General features: G+C 33.9%; 1 pseudogene; it reads left to right on the forward strand.

Annotated features, from left to right (window-relative positions):
- Positions 1-8,315: 8,315 nt before the first annotated feature.
- Positions 8,316-9,782, forward strand: LOC114036429 (annotated as a pseudogene).
- Positions 9,783-10,038: the final 256 nt, after the last annotated feature.

Below are 10,038 nucleotides of genomic sequence, written 5' to 3' on the forward strand. Positions count from 1 at the left end.
ATCTAACATAGTGCCACTCAGCTCCCACAGTTCCAGGGTCATTTCTTTTCTTTTTTTTAAATTTTATTTTATTTTGAACTTAAGAAAGAAAACAAGCATTTCTATAACATAGTATAATAAAAAATGATTATTTCACTGGCATAAGTGAAACTGCAAATCTATTATGTACAACCTGCTATTCCTTTCAAATACACAATAAAGTTATCATATAACTTTCTCTTTTTTACCTTATTTTTCCCTCTCCATTCTTTCCTGCCCTAGAGATGGCTACCATTACACACACACACACACACACACACACACACACACACACACACACATATAAAACCATTCTATACATACTTCTATTTATCAGTTCTTTTTCTGGATGCAAATAGTGTCTTTCTCCATAGGTCCTCTGTAGTTAATTTGAATATTTATAATAGTCAAAATGACTTAGTCACTCAAAGTTGTTCTTAAAACAACATTGCTATTACTTTACACAATGTTCTCTTGGTAATGCTCATTTCTCTCTTCATTATTTCATGCAAGTCTATCTGTGTTTTTTTAAGATCATTGAGCTCATCATTTCTTATAGCACAGTAGTATTTCATCACGATCATATATTACAAGTTGTCAAGGGTCATTTTCAACACATTATCCTGTGCTTTCCTCTTTGAAAGTGCCCCTCACAGACTTGTTATAAAACTAAGACCAGTGGTCCTTACAACCAAATTAACCTGCATCAAACTCAAATGCCAGTTTACCTCAGCCTCCATCCTGTCCTACATTCAACCACATCAACCAGAATGGATGTTTAATAAATGTTTGTTGAGTAGGTGAGAAAAAGTCCCTTTCCTGAGCTCCTAGGCCCTGGAAATGTTGAACATCTGGGCTTGTCTGCTTTCTTCAAACATCTTACAATATCAGCAATGATAATAAGATGGATTACTGTTTTTCTTGGTAGCCTGGTGCTCTTTCTAATGGTAAAAGGTAGAGCTCTTGGTCAATCTTGTTTCAACCTTCATAGCTCTCTACTTTTTTCTGTATGTTCAGTCATTTTTTCAGTTGTGTCTGACTCTCTGTGACCCTATTTGGGTTTTTTGTGGCAAGGAGACTGGAGTGGTTTGCCATTTCCTTTGCCAACTCATTTTACAATGAGGAAACTGAGGCAAACAGGGTTAAGTGACTTGCCCAGGGTCATACAGCTAGTAAATGTCTGAGACCAGATTTGAACTCAGAAAGATGAGTCTTCCTGACTCCAGGCCTGGCACCCTATCCACTGAACCACCTCATTGCCCTCAAGTCGTCCTGTATAGGATACATGAATGCCTCTTCATGAGATCATAGAATTACATCTGGAAGGGGCCTAAAAGGTCACTTTATACATAAGGAAACTGAACTTCAGAAAGGGTTAAGTGACCTATTCAGGATAACACAGATAATAAGTGTCTAAGATGGGAACCAAACCTAGGTTTTCTTGATTCCAAATCCCATAATTTATCCACTATGTGACATTTCAATTCATATTCTGCCCTTGATTTCTGCTCCTTTCTATTTTCTCTTTCTTTTTCAAGCGACTTCCTATCCCTTGCATGGTAGATCACTCAGGAACTAGGTTTGAAAAAAATGTTCTTTAAGCATAAGCCACAAAGAAATGATTCACATTTAGCTCTATCACTCACTACCCATGGGGCCTTAGATAATTTACTTAGACTCTTTGGGCCCTAATTCCCCAATCTGGAAAAATAAAAGGATTGAGATAACTTCTGTATTCCAGATCTAAATATATAATCCTATGATTTTTTTGAACCCTTAAACATATAAGGCTAAGCAGTAATTTGGAAGGGCACTAGATGGCACCATAGTGAATAGAGTGCCAGGCCTGAAGTCAGGAAGACTCATCTTCATGAGTTCAAATTTTGTCTCAGACACTTACTGTGTGACCCTGGGCAAGTCACTTAACCCTGTTTGCTTCAGTTTCCTCATCTGTCAAATGAGCTGGAGAAGGAAATGGCAAACCACTTCAGTATCTTTGCCAAGAAAACCCCAAATGGGGTCACAGAGTCAGATATGACTGGAACTACTAAACAACAACAGTAGTAATCTGGAGTTTCAAGTTGATCATATAAGGTATACATGAACTCATGCAAAGTGAAATGAGCAGAACCAGGAGACCGTTGTATATGGTAACAGCAATATTGTATGATGGTCAACTGTGGATGACTTAGCTATTCTCAGGCTAGGGGTTAAGTGATTTGCCTGGGCACACAGCTCATAAGTGTTATGTGTCCGAGGCCGGATTTGAACTCAGATACTCCTGAATCCAGGCCTGGTGCTCTATCCATTGTGCCACCTCGCTGTCTCCGACTTAAGGCACTTCTGATGGACATCTGATGAGAAATGTTATCCATCTCCAGAGAAAGAACTGGTGAAGTCTGAATGCAGATCAAAGCATACTTTTTCTTTATTTTCTTTATTTTTCTTGTTAGTTTTTTAATGTGTTTTCTTTTACAACATGACTAACATAGAAATGTGTTTTGTCTGACTGCACATTTATGACCTATATCAAATTGCTTGCCTTTTTAATAGGGGGTATGGGAGGGAGGGAGAGAGATAGAGAATTTGGAACTCATTTAAAAAATGAATGTTTAAAATGGTTTTTTTCATGTAATTGGGGAAAAATAAAATATAAAAATAAAAGAACCTTTATCATAGATTCAAAACTGAAAGGGACTTTAGTGTGTTCAATTCCTTCATTTTGCAGATGAAGAAACTAAGGCTCAGAGAGGTTGACTTGAAGAATCAGAGATTTAGAGCTAGAAGCTAGACCTCACTTTACAAAGGAGAAATGGCAGCTTAAGCAGGGTAAAAAAAAAACCAACAAAATAAAACTAGCATGTTAGATGTGGACTTGAACCCAGGTATCCCCCTTTGGAGACAAGTTCTCTATATATAACCCTATTGTAAGGGGCTGACAAGTAGTAAGGAACGGAGCCAGGATCTGAATTCCGTTTCTCTCCTCCCAAATCCACCCCTTTTCCCACTGCACTCACACACCTGCTTTTCCATTGAAAAATGAAGCTACAAACATCAGCTGGGACAATTTGAAAATGTAAGTGGCTGGAATCATATTAAAACATATGGGTCCTCAATTCCAAATTCAATAGAACAAATACACTGATCTGAGTATGGTGGCAGGCAGGGAGAGCTAAGAGTCTCGCTGATTATAATCTACAGCCAGCACATCTAAATGAATAGGAGACAAAACAATAAAGAGTGCTCAATTGAGATGAAGGTAGACATTTCAATTTTCCCTTTGCTACATTAAACAATAGAGTTGGCAATTTAGAGTGACAAGATGAGAAAGCCAAGTAAGAAATAATGACTTGAAGTATATGGCGTCAATAATTAAATCCTGACCCTGTGTCAGGGCTCAATCCTCAAGCCTTTGGGCACGTGTAACTCTCACTGAATTTAATGGGAGATTTTTCAATGAACGGATTGTGCAACTTGGTTTTCTATGTTCATTAAAACACACACACACACACACACACACAACTGACTTATATTTAGAAAGAAATGGCACCATTCAAAGAGAAAGCATACATGAATTATCAGATTCTCAAAAATGTATGTGCTTTAAATATCTCTCAAAAATCTTGAAAGTGAAGTTGTTCTAGTATTTGCACATTAATAAAATGCGAATTTAGCTAGTGGAGACCAAATAATTAAAAGACATTGTATATAACTTCCAGATGTGCTTCATGTAACCTCATAATCTTTCTGTCCTCTGCCTTGGTCAGATGACATCTGGAATATTGTGCTCAATTCTGAACACCTCTTTTTTATTGTATTTTAAAAATAAATTCTATTGTTCTCCACCTTTTCTTTTCTCATAAGCCACTTATGTATATACCTTTATTCCCCACCCCCTGTAACTGAACACTCCCTGGTAACAAAGAAAAACAGCTAGGCAAAGGAGTAAAGCAAAGAAATATAACTGGTACATCTGATAATCTACATAGCATTCTGTCTTCTTACTTTCCTTTCTACCAAGAGAAGGCTGCTATGCTTCATTCATTGTTCTTTGGAACCATTATAGTTTTATTTTTCTATTTTTAAAAGTTTTATGGGTGCCTTTTGTTTTAACAGCAGTTGTTTCTGGATACCCACCCTCATGAGCCTTTTCCTCGTAACAAAGAAATACTGTGAAGCAGTTAAGCAAAACAAACACAAAGACCAAAATGGACAGTTCATGCACCATTCTATAGTCATAGTCCAGTATTCTCCAAGGAAAGGGAAGAGATGCGTTTCTTTATCTCTTCTGTAGGGGTCATTCCAATTATACAGCATTCCACTTTAGTATAGTATTCACTGTACATATTGTTTTCTTGGTTCTGCCGACTTCACTCTGCCTTACTTCATAAATGTCTTCTACTTCTCTGAATCTCTCATATTTGTCATTTTTATAGTACAGTAATATCACATTGTATTCACATGCCATAATTTGTTTAGCTGTTTCTCAATCAATAGAAACCCACTTTATTTCCAGTTTCTTGCTACCACAAAAAGTACTGCTATGAATATTTTAATATACATAGGATTTTCTTTCAGTCTTGACCTCCTTGGGGCATACACCAAGCAGTGGAAATATTTTGTCAAAGGATATAAAAAAATTTAGTAACTTTTCTTATATTGTTTTGTTTCTTACATGGAAAATTGTTTTGCAGGAGGGTTCATCCAATTCACAGCTCTACAAATGAGGGATTAATGTTCCTGTCTTCCTGCACCTGTCTAATACTGAGTATTCTGTTGTTTGCAATCTTTGCCAATTTGCTGGGTTTAAGGTGAAATCTCAGAATGGTTTTAATGTGTATTTTTCTTAATGTCAGTGATTTTGAGCAATCTTTAATATGTTTGTTGATAATCTGGAAACTTGATATCCTTTGACCACTTATTTATTTATTTGGTTTATATGTTTGTGTTAATTCCCTATGAATCTTAGATATCATATGTTTATCAGAAATGTTTGATGTGAAAATATTTCTAATTTAAAGTTTCTTATAGTTGCAATGGTTGTATTTTTGCAAAAGTTTTAAAAATTTCATGTTGTTGAATTTGTTTGTTTTCTTTTATGACTACCTCTGTCCTTTGTTCAGTTAAGAATTCTCCCCTAGTTATACTTGTGAAAGGAACTTTCTTCCATTTGAAATTTGGTACACCATGTAATATAAGATGCTGATCTTACCCCTCTTTTTTGCCAAACTACTTTTCAATTTTTTCAAAAGCTTTTGTCAAATAGAGAGGTTATCCCCATGTTATATATGTTCTTGAGTTTATCAGACACTGATCATCTGAATTAATTTGTTTCTGATTCTTACTTATTCATTTTATTCCACTAATCAACTTTCCTATTTTTTTTTCAAACCAGTACCAAATACTTTTGGTGGTTACTGCTTCATGATATAATTTGTTCTGGTTATTCTCCTTTCATTCTTCTTTCTCCCCCATTATTTCCTTTGAGATCCTAGACCGTTTATTCCTCCATATGAATTTTATTATTACTTTTTCTAGTTCTACAATGTAGCCACTTGATAGTTTGATTTTTAGAGAAATTAATCATTTAATTTAGATAGCATTTCCATTTTTAGTAAACCCTGAATATCCCTCTAATTATCTGTCTTCCTTAATATTTGTAAAATGTATTTTATAGTATTTTGTCTATTTAATTGCTATAGTTAGCATTTTAGATCTATGAGATATAATATTATGGAAAAACAACATCTTGTTTTTTCTGAATTTATTGGGAAAGCTTATGCTATTTCATTATTACAAATAGTAATGTTTTTGTTTCATATCTATAATTGTGTCATATTAAAATTATGTATCATTTAATTTTATTTTATGTATCTTAGCTGTATATACTCTACTAGGTTGCAGGTATATCATCATCATCAAAATTTGTAGTAGTAGCAGTGGTGGTAGTAGTGGTGGTGGTAGTAGTAGTAGTAGTAGGGCAGCATAGTATAGTGAATAGAGAACCAGAACCATAGAGACTGGTTTGGAAAATCCTGACAAATCCTGACCGACATACATGTTGTGTGGCCCTGTTTAAGTTACTTAAGCTCTCAGTGCTCTGGGTAACTCTTTTACTCTCTTATGACTATGATTTACAGAGAAGATACTGACCTGCATTGGTAGAGTTTCCTCATCCAGGAGCTCCCCTATACCAGTGAAACCACAGGTCCAGCCCTATCCCATATTTTAAAAGGGCTACATGATGACTAGCATTTTTAGCATAAATAAATGCTATGTTTTATCAGATTTTTTTTTCTGCCAGTACTGATATGATAACTTTAAAAGTGTAGTTGTTAGTGATAATTACCATCTTAATATTGAACTATCCTTGCATCCCTGATATATACATGTATGTATTATACACCCATATGTATACATACATATGTACACATGTGTGTGCATATATCTTCCTGAGTCCAAGTTGATTATAATAAATAAATTTTCATATGTAGCTATAGTCATTTTGCTAAGATTTTGTTTTTAAAATTTGCATCAATATTCACTGGTGAAAAGGGAGTTTGGTAGAGTGTTTCCTTGATCAATTATTGAGATTAGTATTTATGGTAGTTAATTGCTCTTTCAATATTTGGTAGAATTCTCTTGTAAATCATGGACCAGGATTTTCTCTCCTCTGCTAATTCCTTTTATGACTTTTTCAATTTCATTTTTCGATGTTGAGTTGTTTAAGATATCTATTTCTTGTTTTGTTAATTTAGATATTTTATATTTTTAGATAATCATCCATTTCCATTACATTCTTGGTTTGGGGAACATAACTTTTAAATGAAGTTTTAAGTTTTACTAGCTTTAAACTTCTCTGTGTCTTTGGGGACACCTTGTATAATTATTTATGGTAAATTTTAATATTTTTTTTTACTTCCTCTCTATTGAAATTTACTTTTTTCCCTTTTGGCTTCAGTAATTTGATTTTTATGTTCTTTTTATTGGTCAGGTTAGCTAAAGGTTTATTGATTTTGTTATTTTAATAATGAGCTCTTGGTTTTGTTTATAATTTCTGTATTTTATTTTATCTGTTTCTTCAAGATTTCTTCTTTGGTGCTTATTTTGGTTTATAAACTTGTAGATTCCTTGTTTTTACATTGCAGATACCTTAATACTCTCCTTTTCTATTTCATTAAAGTTTTCAGAGGTCTAAATTTTCATTATCTGCAACCCATGATTTTATAATTTTGTTTCATTGTTGCCATTCTTTTTTCCATCATTGCTGTTTTTATGATTTGTTCGTTGATCTACTTATTTTGCAAAGAAGCTATGTGAAGGGAAGGGAAAGTGAAGGGAATAAGCATTTATATAGGGTCTTCTATGGGCCAGGTACTGTGTTAAGTACTCTTTACAAATATTATCTAATTTGAAGCTCACAACAACCTACAATGTAGGTGCTGTTATTATCTTCATTTTATAGATGAGGGAACTGAGGCAGAGGGAGGATAAATGACTTCTCTAGGGTCATACAACTAGTAAATGTCTGAGGCTGGATTTTAATTGAGGTCTTCTTGACACCAGGCCCAGTATTGTATTCACTAGGCCACCAGCTGTCTGTGCTGGGAAATTTGCATGTTATTTAGTGCTTCCACTTAAAAGACATGATAAGTCTTTCAAACCTTACTTTTTTTTTTTAACGGATTTTTCAGTGCTATAGCTTCCTTTTTGTTTCTGCTCTATTAGATTTATTCAGTTCTGGGAGGGGGACATTAAAATCTCTTAAAATTATTGTTTTATTTATGTCTTCTTTCTCTCTCTTTTTCCCTTTTGCAATTCTGGCTTTCCACTTATGAATTTAGGTACCATCATTTGTTACATATAGTTTAATAATGATTTTGTTTCATTATCTATGGTGCTTGCAAGCATAATGTAGTTTCCCTCTTTCTCTCTCTGAAAATTGTAAATTATTATTTTGTCTTATGTGATAGCACAGTTGTGACTCCTGCTTTTTTTTTGGAATAACCTAATATGTAGCAAATTTTATTCTAGTTTCTTGTTTTCCTTCTGTCTTTTTTTATGTGTCTTTCTTATATGTAGTAAATTATTTGGTTTTATTTTCTTATCCATTCTGTCATTACCTTACATTTCATCAAGCTATTTAGTCAATTCATATTGAAGATTGAAATTGTAGGTTCATATTTTCTTCCATTTGCTTCTTTTGTACTTAGTTTTATCATCTTCTCATCAGACAATGTGAAAAATAGTCACAAGTTCTTATTTACACACATAGCAGACTCCACCAGCAAATCTCTATGGTGATTGCAAAGCGACAGTTCAATATACCTCTAGCCCTCATGAGAAGGAGGTGTTACTACAGGACTATGGAAGAAAAGTTGTCTCCCAGAATGAATTACTTCACTATGCAGTCCAAACTACCCACTGTCTTCTATGGAGTGGTGATTTGGAAAAAAGAGGTAACTGAAAATATATCTAAAAGACAAGTTGATCAAACAATTAAAGATGATAGTAGAATTTTTTTATAATCTTGAGTCAGGACTCAGAAGATGAAAAGCAGTCTTGTTTCTTGCATGCAAACTATTCTTTGGGAATCCCAACAAAGACACAAATCTTCTTGTAACAAGTTGTTTGGCTGATATTTTCTGAATCTATTATCCTGAATTGTCATATACTCACTACAAACCCAAGGACATACTTTTACTGATTACAAGGTAGTTAAAAGTTTTGAAAGATACCAAGAGTCCACAATATAATAGATATGTTTTACTTATTAGAGAATTTAGCTTGGATGAAATCTATAACATTTGCTTTGAATTGGAAGATTGTAATGAATTTTTTTTCAACTTTTTAAAATTGTTGATCAACTGTTGATCAACAATTGATCAACAGGGATCAACAACAGCCACAATAGGAATGTCCAAATGTATATGCTAGACTTGATGAGTTCTAGCACTGTGGAAGGTGATGGAGTAACTCTTATTCCTATGAACTGCCTTTTGTGCACATAAGGACTTAAATAAAAGAACAGTTGATCTTGCAAGAGTACTATTTTTTTTAAAGTCCAGACTGCTAAGACATGTATTATTAATTTTTAAAACCAAGTTTTGGTATTAAGAAAATATTCAATAAATGATTTATCCAAACATACATTTAGTTCAGTAAACAATTTTGCCATAGATTCTCATTTATTGCTCTCTGCCATGCCACAGCTTGAATTCAAACTAAAGAACTATGATATATAAGGGCATTTTGCCATGGTTCATTTGCTAGCTAAATTGGTTCTGAAGAGTCTGATTTGGCTACACAGATTTGGCCTCTTTGGCAGTGATTTCTTGGAAGATGTAATGATATTCTTGTTTCTTGTCAGGTTAAAAAGTGTGAGATTTGCCAATCACTGTTTGTTGAATCACCAATACTTAACAAAAGACCTTATGAAATACTTGAAGGTTAGATTTCATTATCCAAAAGAAGCTAATTGTCGTGATGTCATTGTTATCATAATAATAGCTGGCAAAAGAGACCTTTCATCAGTCAATGATATGTTACTTGGCTTTGTGAAGGAAAAAAGTTGGAAAAATAGTGGAGATGCTGAAAAAGAAGTTATGATGGATCTTGTCAGCTTTATAAGGAATACTATCTTGATGTAGAATAAAGGATAAACATGTGCACCCATATCTTCAAAATAGCATTGATGACCAATTTTTGTTAGACAATATCTTGCAAATTCCTTTGTCTCTCACAATCTTGAAACTGAAGAATGAAATGTTTATATAATTTCCCCCTTGGATCCAAACACTGAAAAGATACTCAACGACATGTGCAAATATAAGAAGACTTCTAAGCTTTATTTTCATTGTGTATCCCTCAGGAAAAGTAGGGTTTCTGGAATATAAATGTTGAGACCACCTACCTATCCTCATTCCATTCCTATGTTAACATATTTCTAATCTTAAACAATGACCCACTGAAAATATTGAGTTATTTGTAAGGGAGCGTAGATTTTGAACCCCTAACTCC

Source organism: Vombatus ursinus, unplaced genomic scaffold (genome assembly GCF_900497805.2).
Source record: "Vombatus ursinus unplaced genomic scaffold, bare-nosed wombat genome assembly UNPS02009835.1, whole genome shotgun sequence".
NCBI classification, from domain to species: Eukaryota; Metazoa; Chordata; class Mammalia; order Diprotodontia; family Vombatidae; genus Vombatus; species Vombatus ursinus.